The following is a 13,087-nucleotide window of genomic DNA, read 5'->3' on the forward strand; positions in this document are numbered from 1 at the left end:
GGGCGTGTATGGGGTTCGACACCCTGGAGTGCTAAAAATAAACCTGTCTGTCACAGTCTGTTGTATGTGTGACTTTATGAAATGTCCAATTCAATATTTCACTAAGCTAGACAGTTGTGCCCACGAGGTGTCGTGTTAACTGGGCCCGCGCAGGGCCTCGGGCCCCCAAAGGGGGCCGCGCAAAACATTTTTTGGCCCTTCCCGGTCCCCGGGGCGCCCGGAGATGAGGGACGCGCCTGGCGCGCCCCGGCGTCGCCCCGTCCGCCCGCGGCGGGCCCAAAGGCCCGATAAGTGGAACGCGGCGCCTCCGCGTTCCTCCTTCGGCCGGTGCGTTCCTTTTCCTTTTCGTGCGTGCGTGCGTGCGTGCGGTGAGTGAGTGAGTGAGTGAGTGAGTGAGTGAGTGAGTGAGTGAGTGCGTGCGTGCGTGCGTGCGTGCGTGCGTGCGTGCGTGCGTGCGTGCGTGCGTGCGTGCGTGCGGTGAGTGAGTGAGTGAGTGAGTGAGTGAGTGAGTGAGTGAGTGAGTGCGTGCGTGCGTGCGTGCGTGCGTGCGTGCGTGCGTGCGTGCGTGCGTGCGTGCGTGCGTGCGTGCGTGCGTGCGTGCGGTGAGTGAGTGAGTGAGTGAGTGAGTGAGTGAGTGAGTGAGTGAGTGAGTGAGTGAGTGTGAGTGAGCGAGCGGAGTCTTGAGTTGAGCAATGTAACTCTGAGAACAAAAGCAATGACCCCTGGTCAATATGAGAACCACTGTTCTGTCATATTCACATATTTCACACAGCCTGTGATGTCAATTAGCTGGGCATGCATGCAATTCAACTGAATGCCCACGAGGTGTCGTCAGTGCACAGTAACACAGAGCACAGAGCAGAGACTCTGTCCCATAGTACAGCTCTAATGTCATATTTCACTGAGGGTGATGTTATAGAAATGTCAATTTGAGTTGCTATAGATGTGTTTGTGTTAACTGAACCTTCAGAAATAAGAAAATTAACGGAATAGCTGTGAAAACCTCAAAGAACGCACTGGTTTCCTCGCGCAGGGGCCTTGTGCCTCTATAGGTACAGCAGACAGCTGTCAAACTGGGGTCAAACTATTAATGAGTGGACATAAAGGGTTCTGGTCGTCCTTGTTCCGGGACTGGGTAGTAAATGAATCTACTGGGCTTAATGCCAAGTCAATTGGTCAGGGGAGACCAATGTAGGATGGCAGGGCAGTGATTGTGCCGTATTAGAAGTTGAATAAATTATAAATGAATTAATCTGTGGGTTATTGTGTTATCCCAGAGGTAGTGTGGATTGTGGAATAACTCTATCCGATCCCCCATGACTGAAAAACCTCAGTTATAATGTGTCTGGGTTGTGTAGGAAGCGAGAACCAGTCATCAGAAATGAGTCCGAAATGAGGAAAGTTGTGAATTCGCCAATGTAAAAATTCATAATTAAATCCTGGAGAGGGTTAAGGGTCTGCAATTAATTTTCAGCAGAATGCGGGTGCCCTACTATACTAATCCCTGCAGCCGGACTGTCAGGGGTGCTTCATATAGGATCCATGGGTCCTGGCATACTAGCATGTACGTTTTAAGGGTGTAATCAATCTGGTTAGTTATCTGTAGCTGCACGGCTTTACTCCTCTGGGAAATTGATGTGGCTGATTCCACCATGTCATTCAGTCATCTCTTCATTCTAGCTTTCATACATATTAGAAATCAAATGTTTAAGAATGAGTGAAAATAGCTGATCTACAAGCTTCGCGCCGCATCGTGAGCTTGCTTGTTCTAATTACGAATAGTTTGTGCATTCAGGTATTATGAATTATAATAACATTTCGTGCAAACACTCAAGCAGGACATTATTGTCTCCACCAGGCCGAAGGCATGGGGAGAGAGTATGTTTTGCACTCCGTCCGTCCGTGTGTCTGTCCGTCTAATCTCCGGCACCGTCAACCCAGTCGATGCCAAATTTTGTGCACACACTCCCTGGATGCCAACGGCCTGTTATAGCGCCACCAGTAGGCCGCTTTGTATAAAGCAAGTTTTTGGACAGGCTTGGCTGGGGGCAGAGAAGCAGAGTCTGAGCAGCTACAGGAAGGATGGAGGGGTTCAGACAAGGTTTTCCAACTCCGTGCCTAAATGTCACTTTCACAGCGAAATAAGCCCAGTTTGGCCCTGTTCACTTTTGCTTAGCAGAGTCTGTATCTTCAAAACTAGACACTCTGCAGGCCTATAAGCTTGGCTGGGGGCAGAGAAGCAGAGTCTGAGCAGCTACAGGAAGGATGGAGGGGTTCAGACAAGGTTTTCCAACTCCGTGCCTAAATGTCACTTTCACAGCGAAATAAGCCCAGTTTGGCCCTGTTCACTTTTGCTTAGCAGAGTCTGTATCTTCAAAACTAGACACTCTGCAGGCCTATAAGCTTGGCTGGGGGCAGAGAAGCAGAGTCTGAGCAGCTACAGGAAGGATGGAGGGGTTCAGACAAGGTTTTCCAACTCCGTGCCTAAATGTCACTTTCACAGCGAAATAAGCCCAGTTTGGCCCTGTTCACTTTTGCTTAGCAGAGTCTGTATCTTCAAAACTAGACACTCTGCAGGCCTATAAGCTTGGCTGGGGGCAGAGAAGCAGAGTCTGAGCAGCTACAGGAAGGATGGAGGGGTTCAGACAAGGTTTTCCAACTCCGTGCCTAAATGTCACTTTCACAGCGAAATAAGCCCAGTTTGGCCCTGTTCACTTTTGCTTAGCAGAGTCTGTATCTTCAAAACTAGACACTCTGCAGGCCTATAAGCTTGGCTGGGGGCAGAGAAGCAGAGTCTGAGCAGCTACAGGAAGGATGGAGGGGTTCAGACAAGGTTTTCCAACTCCGTGCCTAAATGTCACTTTCACAGCGAAATAAGCCCAGTTTGGCCCTGTTCACTTTTGCTTAGCAGAGTCTGTATCTTCAAAACTAGACACTCTGCAGGCCTATAAGCTTGGCTGGGGGCAGAGAAGCAGAGTCTGAGCAGCTACAGGAAGGATGGAGGGGTTCAGACAAGGTTTTCCAACTCCGTGCCTAAATGTCACTTTCACAGCGAAATAAGCCCAGTTTGGCCCTGTTCACTTTTGCTTAGCAGAGTCTGTATCTTCAAAACTAGACACTCTGCAGGCCTATAAGCTTGGCTGGGGGCAGAGAAGCAGAGTCTGAGCAGCTACAGGAAGGATGGAGGGGTTCAGACAAGGTTTTCCAACTCCGTGCCTAAATGTCACTTTCACAGCGAAATAAGCCCAGTTTGGCCCTGTTCACTTTTGCTTAGCAGAGTCTGTATCTTCAAAACTAGACACTCTGCAGGCCTATAAGCTTGGCTGGGGGCAGAGAAGCAGAGTCTGAGCAGCTACAGGAAGGATGGAGGGGTTCAGACAAGGTTTTCCAACTCCGTGCCTAAATGTCACTTTCACAGCGAAATAAGCCCAGTTTGGCCCTGTTCACTTTTGCTTAGCAGAGTCTGTATCTTCAAAACTAGACACTCTGCAGGCCTATAAGCTTGGCTGGGGGCAGAGAAGCAGAGTCTGAGCAGCTACAGGAAGGATGGAGGGGTTCAGACAAGGTTTTCCAACTCCGTGCCTAAATGTCACTTTCACAGCGAAATAAGCCCAGTTTGGCCCTGTTCACTTTTGCTTAGCAGAGTCTGTATCTTCAAAACTAGACACTCTGCAGGCCTATAAGCTTGGCTGGGGGCAGAGAAGCAGAGTCTGAGCAGCTACAGGAAGGATGGAGGGGTTCAGACAAGGTTTTCCAACTCCGTGCCTAAATGTCACTTTCACAGCGAAATAAGCCCAGTTTGGCCCTGTTCACTTTTGCTTAGCAGAGTCTGTATCTTCAAAACTAGACACTCTGCAGGCCTATAAGCTTGGCTGGGGGCAGAGAAGCAGAGTCTGAGCAGCTACAGGAAGGATGGAGGGGTTCAGACAAGGTTTTCCAACTCCGTGCCTAAATGTCACTTTCACAGCGAAATAAGCCCAGTTTGGCCCTGTTCACTTTTGCTTAGCAGAGTCTGTATCTTCAAAACTAGACACTCTGCAGGCCTATAAGCTTGGCTGGGGGCAGAGAAGCAGAGTCTGAGCAGCTACAGGAAGGATGGAGGGGTTCAGACAAGGTTTTCCAACTCCGTGCCTAAATGTCACTTTCACAGCGAAATAAGCCCAGTTTGGCCCTGTTCACTTTTGCTTAGCAGAGTCTGTATCTTCAAAACTAGACACTCTGCAGGCCTATAAGCTTGGCTGGGGGCAGAGAAGCAGAGTCTGAGCAGCTACAGGAAGGATGGAGGGGTTCAGACAAGGTTTTCCAACTCCGTGCCTAAATGTCACTTTCACAGCGAAATAAGCCCAGTTTGGCCCTGTTCACTTTTGCTTAGCAGAGTCTGTATCTTCAAAACTAGACACTCTGCAGGCCTATAAGCTTGGCTGGGGGCAGAGAAGCAGAGTCTGAGCAGCTACAGGAAGGATGGAGGGGTTCAGACAAGGTTTTCCAACTCCGTGCCTAAATGTCACTTTCACAGCGAAATAAGCCCAGTTTGGCCCTGTTCACTTTTGCTTAGCAGAGTCTGTATCTTCAAAACTAGACACTCTGCAGGCCTATAAGCTTGGCTGGGGGCAGAGAAGCAGAGTCTGAGCAGCTACAGGAAGGATGGAGGGGTTCAGACAAGGTTTTCCAACTCCGTGCCTAAATGTCACTTTCACAGCGAAATAAGCCCAGTTTGGCCCTGTTCACTTTTGCTTAGCAGAGTCTGTATCTTCAAAACTAGACACTCTGCAGGCCTATAAGCTTGGCTGGGGGCAGAGAAGCAGAGTCTGAGCAGCTACAGGAAGGATGGAGGGGTTCAGACAAGGTTTTCCAACTCCGTGCCTAAATGTCACTTTCACAGCGAAATAAGCCCAGTTTGGCCCTGTTCACTTTTGCTTAGCAGAGTCTGTATCTTCAAAACTAGACACTCTGCAGGCCTATAAGCTTGGCTGGGGGCAGAGAAGCAGAGTCTGAGCAGCTACAGGAAGGATGGAGGGGTTCAGACAAGGTTTTCCAACTCCGTGCCTAAATGTCACTTTCACAGCGAAATAAGCCCAGTTTGGCCCTGTTCACTTTTGCTTAGCAGAGTCTGTATCTTCAAAACTAGACACTCTGCAGGCCTATAAGCTTGGCTGGGGGCAGAGAAGCAGAGTCTGAGCAGCTACAGGAAGGATGGAGGGGTTCAGACAAGGTTTTCCAACTCCGTGCCTAAATGTCACTTTCACAGCGAAATAAGCCCAGTTTGGCCCTGTTCACTTTTGCTTAGCAGAGTCTGTATCTTCAAAACTAGACACTCTGCAGGCCTATAAGCTTGGCTGGGGGCAGAGAAGCAGAGTCTGAGCAGCTACAGGAAGGATGGAGGGGTTCAGACAAGGTTTTCCAACTCCGTGCCTAAATGTCACTTTCACAGCGAAATAAGCCCAGTTTGGCCCTGTTCACTTTTGCTTAGCAGAGTCTGTATCTTCAAAACTAGACACTCTGCAGGCCTATAAGCTTGGCTGGGGGCAGAGAAGCAGAGTCTGAGCAGCTACAGGAAGGATGGAGGGGTTCAGACAAGGTTTTCCAACTCCGTGCCTAAATGTCACTTTCACAGCGAAATAAGCCCAGTTTGGCCCTGTTCACTTTTGCTTAGCAGAGTCTGTATCTTCAAAACTAGACACTCTGCAGGCCTATAAGCTTGGCTGGGGGCAGAGAAGCAGAGTCTGAGCAGCTACAGGAAGGATGGAGGGGTTCAGACAAGGTTTTCCAACTCCGTGCCTAAATGTCACTTTCACAGCGAAATAAGCCCAGTTTGGCCCTGTTCACTTTTGCTTAGCAGAGTCTGTATCTTCAAAACTAGACACTCTGCAGGCCTATAAGCTTGGCTGGGGGCAGAGAAGCAGAGTCTGAGCAGCTACAGGAAGGATGGAGGGGTTCAGACAAGGTTTTCCAACTCCGTGCCTAAATGTCACTTTCACAGCGAAATAAGCCCAGTTTGGCCCTGTTCACTTTTGCTTAGCAGAGTCTGTATCTTCAAAACTAGACACTCTGCAGGCCTATAAGCTTGGCTGGGGGCAGAGAAGCAGAGTCTGAGCAGCTACAGGAAGGATGGAGGGGTTCAGACAAGGTTTTCCAACTCCGTGCCTAAATGTCACTTTCACAGCGAAATAAGCCCAGTTTGGCCCTGTTCACTTTTGCTTAGCAGAGTCTGTATCTTCAAAACTAGACACTCTGCAGGCCTATAAGCTTGGCTGGGGGCAGAGAAGCAGAGTCTGAGCAGCTACAGGAAGGATGGAGGGGTTCAGACAAGGTTTTCCAACTCCGTGCCTAAATGTCACTTTCACAGCGAAATAAGCCCAGTTTGGCCCTGTTCACTTTTGCTTAGCAGAGTCTGTATCTTCAAAACTAGACACTCTGCAGGCCTATAAGCTTGGCTGGGGGCAGAGAAGCAGAGTCTGAGCAGCTACAGGAAGGATGGAGGGGTTCAGACAAGGTTTTCCAACTCCGTGCCTAAATGTCACTTTCACAGCGAAATAAGCCCAGTTTGGCCCTGTTCACTTTTGCTTAGCAGAGTCTGTATCTTCAAAACTAGACACTCTGCAGGCCTATAAGCTTGGCTGGGGGCAGAGAAGCAGAGTCTGAGCAGCTACAGGAAGGATGGAGGGGTTCAGACAAGGTTTTCCAACTCCGTGCCTAAATGTCACTTTCACAGCGAAATAAGCCCAGTTTGGCCCTGTTCACTTTTGCTTAGCAGAGTCTGTATCTTCAAAACTAGACACTCTGCAGGCCTATAAGCTTGGCTGGGGGCAGAGAAGCAGAGTCTGAGCAGCTACAGGAAGGATGGAGGGGTTCAGACAAGGTTTTCCAACTCCGTGCCTAAATGTCACTTTCACAGCGAAATAAGCCCAGTTTGGCCCTGTTCACTTTTGCTTAGCAGAGTCTGTATCTTCAAAACTAGACACTCTGCAGGCCTATAAGCTTGGCTGGGGGCAGAGAAGCAGAGTCTGAGCAGCTACAGGAAGGATGGAGGGGTTCAGACAAGGTTTTCCAACTCCGTGCCTAAATGTCACTTTCACAGCGAAATAAGCCCAGTTTGGCCCTGTTCACTTTTGCTTAGCAGAGTCTGTATCTTCAAAACTAGACACTCTGCAGGCCTATAAGCTTGGCTGGGGGCAGAGAAGCAGAGTCTGAGCAGCTACAGGAAGGATGGAGGGGTTCAGACAAGGTTTTCCAACTCCGTGCCTAAATGTCACTTTCACAGCGAAATAAGCCCAGTTTGGCCCTGTTCACTTTTGCTTAGCAGAGTCTGTATCTTCAAAACTAGACACTCTGCAGGCCTATAAGCTTGGCTGGGGGCAGAGAAGCAGAGTCTGAGCAGCTACAGGAAGGATGGAGGGGTTCAGACAAGGTTTTCCAACTCCGTGCCTAAATGTCACTTTCACAGCGAAATAAGCCCAGTTTGGCCCTGTTCACTTTTGCTTAGCAGAGTCTGTATCTTCAAAACTAGACACTCTGCAGGCCTATAAGCTTGGCTGGGGGCAGAGAAGCAGAGTCTGAGCAGCTACAGGAAGGATGGAGGGGTTCAGACAAGGTTTTCCAACTCCGTGCCTAAATGTCACTTTCACAGCGAAATAAGCCCAGTTTGGCCCTGTTCACTTTTGCTTAGCAGAGTCTGTATCTTCAAAACTAGACACTCTGCAGGCCTATAAGCTTGGCTGGGGGCAGAGAAGCAGAGTCTGAGCAGCTACAGGAAGGATGGAGGGGTTCAGACAAGGTTTTCCAACTCCGTGCCTAAATGTCACTTTCACAGCGAAATAAGCCCAGTTTGGCCCTGTTCACTTTTGCTTAGCAGAGTCTGTATCTTCAAAACTAGACACTCTGCAGGCCTATAAGCTTGGCTGGGGGCAGAGAAGCAGAGTCTGAGCAGCTACAGGAAGGATGGAGGGGTTCAGACAAGGTTTTCCAACTCCGTGCCTAAATGTCACTTTCACAGCGAAATAAGCCCAGTTTGGCCCTGTTCACTTTTGCTTAGCAGAGTCTGTATCTTCAAAACTAGACACTCTGCAGGCCTATAAGCTTGGCTGGGGGCAGAGAAGCAGAGTCTGAGCAGCTACAGGAAGGATGGAGGGGTTCAGACAAGGTTTTCCAACTCCGTGCCTAAATGTCACTTTCACAGCGAAATAAGCCCAGTTTGGCCCTGTTCACTTTTGCTTAGCAGAGTCTGTATCTTCAAAACTAGACACTCTGCAGGCCTATAAGCTTGGCTGGGGGCAGAGAAGCAGAGTCTGAGCAGCTACAGGAAGGATGGAGGGGTTCAGACAAGGTTTTCCAACTCCGTGCCTAAATGTCACTTTCACAGCGAAATAAGCCCAGTTTGGCCCTGTTCACTTTTGCTTAGCAGAGTCTGTATCTTCAAAACTAGACACTCTGCAGGCCTATAAGCTTGGCTGGGGGCAGAGAAGCAGAGTCTGAGCAGCTACAGGAAGGATGGAGGGGTTCAGACAAGGTTTTCCAACTCCGTGCCTAAATGTCACTTTCACAGCGAAATAAGCCCAGTTTGGCCCTGTTCACTTTTGCTTAGCAGAGTCTGTATCTTCAAAACTAGACACTCTGCAGGCCTATAAGCTTGGCTGGGGGCAGAGAAGCAGAGTCTGAGCAGCTACAGGAAGGATGGAGGGGTTCAGACAAGGTTTTCCAACTCCGTGCCTAAATGTCACTTTCACAGCGAAATAAGCCCAGTTTGGCCCTGTTCACTTTTGCTTAGCAGAGTCTGTATCTTCAAAACTAGACACTCTGCAGGCCTATAAGCTTGGCTGGGGGCAGAGAAGCAGAGTCTGAGCAGCTACAGGAAGGATGGAGGGGTTCAGACAAGGTTTTCCAACTCCGTGCCTAAATGTCACTTTCACAGCGAAATAAGCCCAGTTTGGCCCTGTTCACTTTTGCTTAGCAGAGTCTGTATCTTCAAAACTAGACACTCTGCAGGCCTATAAGCTTGGCTGGGGGCAGAGAAGCAGAGTCTGAGCAGCTACAGGAAGGATGGAGGGGTTCAGACAAGGTTTTCCAACTCCGTGCCTAAATGTCACTTTCACAGCGAAATAAGCCCAGTTTGGCCCTGTTCACTTTTGCTTAGCAGAGTCTGTATCTTCAAAACTAGACACTCTGCAGGCCTATAAGCTTGGCTGGGGGCAGAGAAGCAGAGTCTGAGCAGCTACAGGAAGGATGGAGGGGTTCAGACAAGGTTTTCCAACTCCGTGCCTAAATGTCACTTTCACAGCGAAATAAGCCCAGTTTGGCCCTGTTCACTTTTGCTTAGCAGAGTCTGTATCTTCAAAACTAGACACTCTGCAGGCCTATAAGCTTGGCTGGGGGCAGAGAAGCAGAGTCTGAGCAGCTACAGGAAGGATGGAGGGGTTCAGACAAGGTTTTCCAACTCCGTGCCTAAATGTCACTTTCACAGCGAAATAAGCCCAGTTTGGCCCTGTTCACTTTTGCTTAGCAGAGTCTGTATCTTCAAAACTAGACACTCTGCAGGCCTATAAGCTTGGCTGGGGGCAGAGAAGCAGAGTCTGAGCAGCTACAGGAAGGATGGAGGGGTTCAGACAAGGTTTTCCAACTCCGTGCCTAAATGTCACTTTCACAGCGAAATAAGCCCAGTTTGGCCCTGTTCACTTTTGCTTAGCAGAGTCTGTATCTTCAAAACTAGACACTCTGCAGGCCTATAAGCTTGGCTGGGGGCAGAGAAGCAGAGTCTGAGCAGCTACAGGAAGGATGGAGGGGTTCAGACAAGGTTTTCCAACTCCGTGCCTAAATGTCACTTTCACAGCGAAATAAGCCCAGTTTGGCCCTGTTCACTTTTGCTTAGCAGAGTCTGTATCTTCAAAACTAGACACTCTGCAGGCCTATAAGCTTGGCTGGGGGCAGAGAAGCAGAGTCTGAGCAGCTACAGGAAGGATGGAGGGGTTCAGACAAGGTTTTCCAACTCCGTGCCTAAATGTCACTTTCACAGCGAAATAAGCCCAGTTTGGCCCTGTTCACTTTTGCTTAGCAGAGTCTGTATCTTCAAAACTAGACACTCTGCAGGCCTATAAGCTTGGCTGGGGGCAGAGAAGCAGAGTCTGAGCAGCTACAGGAAGGATGGAGGGGTTCAGACAAGGTTTTCCAACTCCGTGCCTAAATGTCACTTTCACAGCGAAATAAGCCCAGTTTGGCCCTGTTCACTTTTGCTTAGCAGAGTCTGTATCTTCAAAACTAGACACTCTGCAGGCCTATAAGCTTGGCTGGGGGCAGAGAAGCAGAGTCTGAGCAGCTACAGGAAGGATGGAGGGGTTCAGACAAGGTTTTCCAACTCCGTGCCTAAATGTCACTTTCACAGCGAAATAAGCCCAGTTTGGCCCTGTTCACTTTTGCTTAGCAGAGTCTGTATCTTCAAAACTAGACACTCTGCAGGCCTATAAGCTTGGCTGGGGGCAGAGAAGCAGAGTCTGAGCAGCTACAGGAAGGATGGAGGGGTTCAGACAAGGTTTTCCAACTCCGTGCCTAAATGTCACTTTCACAGCGAAATAAGCCCAGTTTGGCCCTGTTCACTTTTGCTTAGCAGAGTCTGTATCTTCAAAACTAGACACTCTGCAGGCCTATAAGCTTGGCTGGGGGCAGAGAAGCAGAGTCTGAGCAGCTACAGGAAGGATGGAGGGGTTCAGACAAGGTTTTCCAACTCCGTGCCTAAATGTCACTTTCACAGCGAAATAAGCCCAGTTTGGCCCTGTTCACTTTTGCTTAGCAGAGTCTGTATCTTCAAAACTAGACACTCTGCAGGCCTATAAGCTTGGCTGGGGGCAGAGAAGCAGAGTCTGAGCAGCTACAGGAAGGATGGAGGGGTTCAGACAAGGTTTTCCAACTCCGTGCCTAAATGTCACTTTCACAGCGAAATAAGCCCAGTTTGGCCCTGTTCACTTTTGCTTAGCAGAGTCTGTATCTTCAAAACTAGACACTCTGCAGGCCTATAAGCTTGGCTGGGGGCAGAGAAGCAGAGTCTGAGCAGCTACAGGAAGGATGGAGGGGTTCAGACAAGGTTTTCCAACTCCGTGCCTAAATGTCACTTTCACAGCGAAATAAGCCCAGTTTGGCCCTGTTCACTTTTGCTTAGCAGAGTCTGTATCTTCAAAACTAGACACTCTGCAGGCCTATAAGCTTGGCTGGGGGCAGAGAAGCAGAGTCTGAGCAGCTACAGGAAGGATGGAGGGGTTCAGACAAGGTTTTCCAACTCCGTGCCTAAATGTCACTTTCACAGCGAAATAAGCCCAGTTTGGCCCTGTTCACTTTTGCTTAGCAGAGTCTGTATCTTCAAAACTAGACACTCTGCAGGCCTATAAGCTTGGCTGGGGGCAGAGAAGCAGAGTCTGAGCAGCTACAGGAAGGATGGAGGGGTTCAGACAAGGTTTTCCAACTCCGTGCCTAAATGTCACTTTCACAGCGAAATAAGCCCAGTTTGGCCCTGTTCACTTTTGCTTAGCAGAGTCTGTATCTTCAAAACTAGACACTCTGCAGGCCTATAAGCTTGGCTGGGGGCAGAGAAGCAGAGTCTGAGCAGCTACAGGAAGGATGGAGGGGTTCAGACAAGGTTTTCCAACTCCGTGCCTAAATGTCACTTTCACAGCGAAATAAGCCCAGTTTGGCCCTGTTCACTTTTGCTTAGCAGAGTCTGTATCTTCAAAACTAGACACTCTGCAGGCCTATAAGCTTGGCTGGGGGCAGAGAAGCAGAGTCTGAGCAGCTACAGGAAGGATGGAGGGGTTCAGACAAGGTTTTCCAACTCCGTGCCTAAATGTCACTTTCACAGCGAAATAAGCCCAGTTTGGCCCTGTTCACTTTTGCTTAGCAGAGTCTGTATCTTCAAAACTAGACACTCTGCAGGCCTATAAGCTTGGCTGGGGGCAGAGAAGCAGAGTCTGAGCAGCTACAGGAAGGATGGAGGGGTTCAGACAAGGTTTTCCAACTCCGTGCCTAAATGTCACTTTCACAGCGAAATAAGCCCAGTTTGGCCCTGTTCACTTTTGCTTAGCAGAGTCTGTATCTTCAAAACTAGACACTCTGCAGGCCTATAAGCTTGGCTGGGGGCAGAGAAGCAGAGTCTGAGCAGCTACAGGAAGGATGGAGGGGTTCAGACAAGGTTTTCCAACTCCGTGCCTAAATGTCACTTTCACAGCGAAATAAGCCCAGTTTGGCCCTGTTCACTTTTGCTTAGCAGAGTCTGTATCTTCAAAACTAGACACTCTGCAGGCCTATAAGCTTGGCTGGGGGCAGAGAAGCAGAGTCTGAGCAGCTACAGGAAGGATGGAGGGGTTCAGACAAGGTTTTCCAACTCCGTGCCTAAATGTCACTTTCACAGCGAAATAAGCCCAGTTTGGCCCTGTTCACTTTTGCTTAGCAGAGTCTGTATCTTCAAAACTAGACACTCTGCAGGCCTATAAGCTTGGCTGGGGGCAGAGAAGCAGAGTCTGAGCAGCTACAGGAAGGATGGAGGGGTTCAGACAAGGTTTTCCAACTCCGTGCCTAAATGTCACTTTCACAGCGAAATAAGCCCAGTTTGGCCCTGTTCACTTTTGCTTAGCAGAGTCTGTATCTTCAAAACTAGACACTCTGCAGGCCTATAAGCTTGGCTGGGGGCAGAGAAGCAGAGTCTGAGCAGCTACAGGAAGGATGGAGGGGTTCAGACAAGGTTTTCCAACTCCTTGCCTAAATGTCACTTTCACAGCGAAATAAGCCCAGTTTGGCCCTGTTCACTTTTGCTTAGCAGAGTCTGTATCTTCAAAACTAGACACTCTGCAGGCCTATAAGCTTGGCTGGGGGCAGAGAAGCAGAGTCTGAGCAGCTACAGGAAGGATGGAGGGGTTCAGACAAGGTTTTCCAACTCCGTGCCTAAATGTCACTTTCACAGCGAAATAAGCCCAGTTTGGCCCTGTTCACTTTTGCTTAGCAGAGTCTGTATCTTCAAAACTAGACACTCTGCAGGCCTATAAGCTTGGCTGGGGGCAGAGAAGCAGAGTCTGAGCAGCTACAGGAAGGATGGAGGGGTTCAGACAAGGTTTTC

The sequence above is a fragment of the Electrona antarctica genome (genome assembly GCF_951216825.1).
Source record: "Electrona antarctica genome assembly, chromosome: 4".
Taxonomy (NCBI): domain Eukaryota; kingdom Metazoa; phylum Chordata; class Actinopteri; order Myctophiformes; family Myctophidae; genus Electrona; species Electrona antarctica.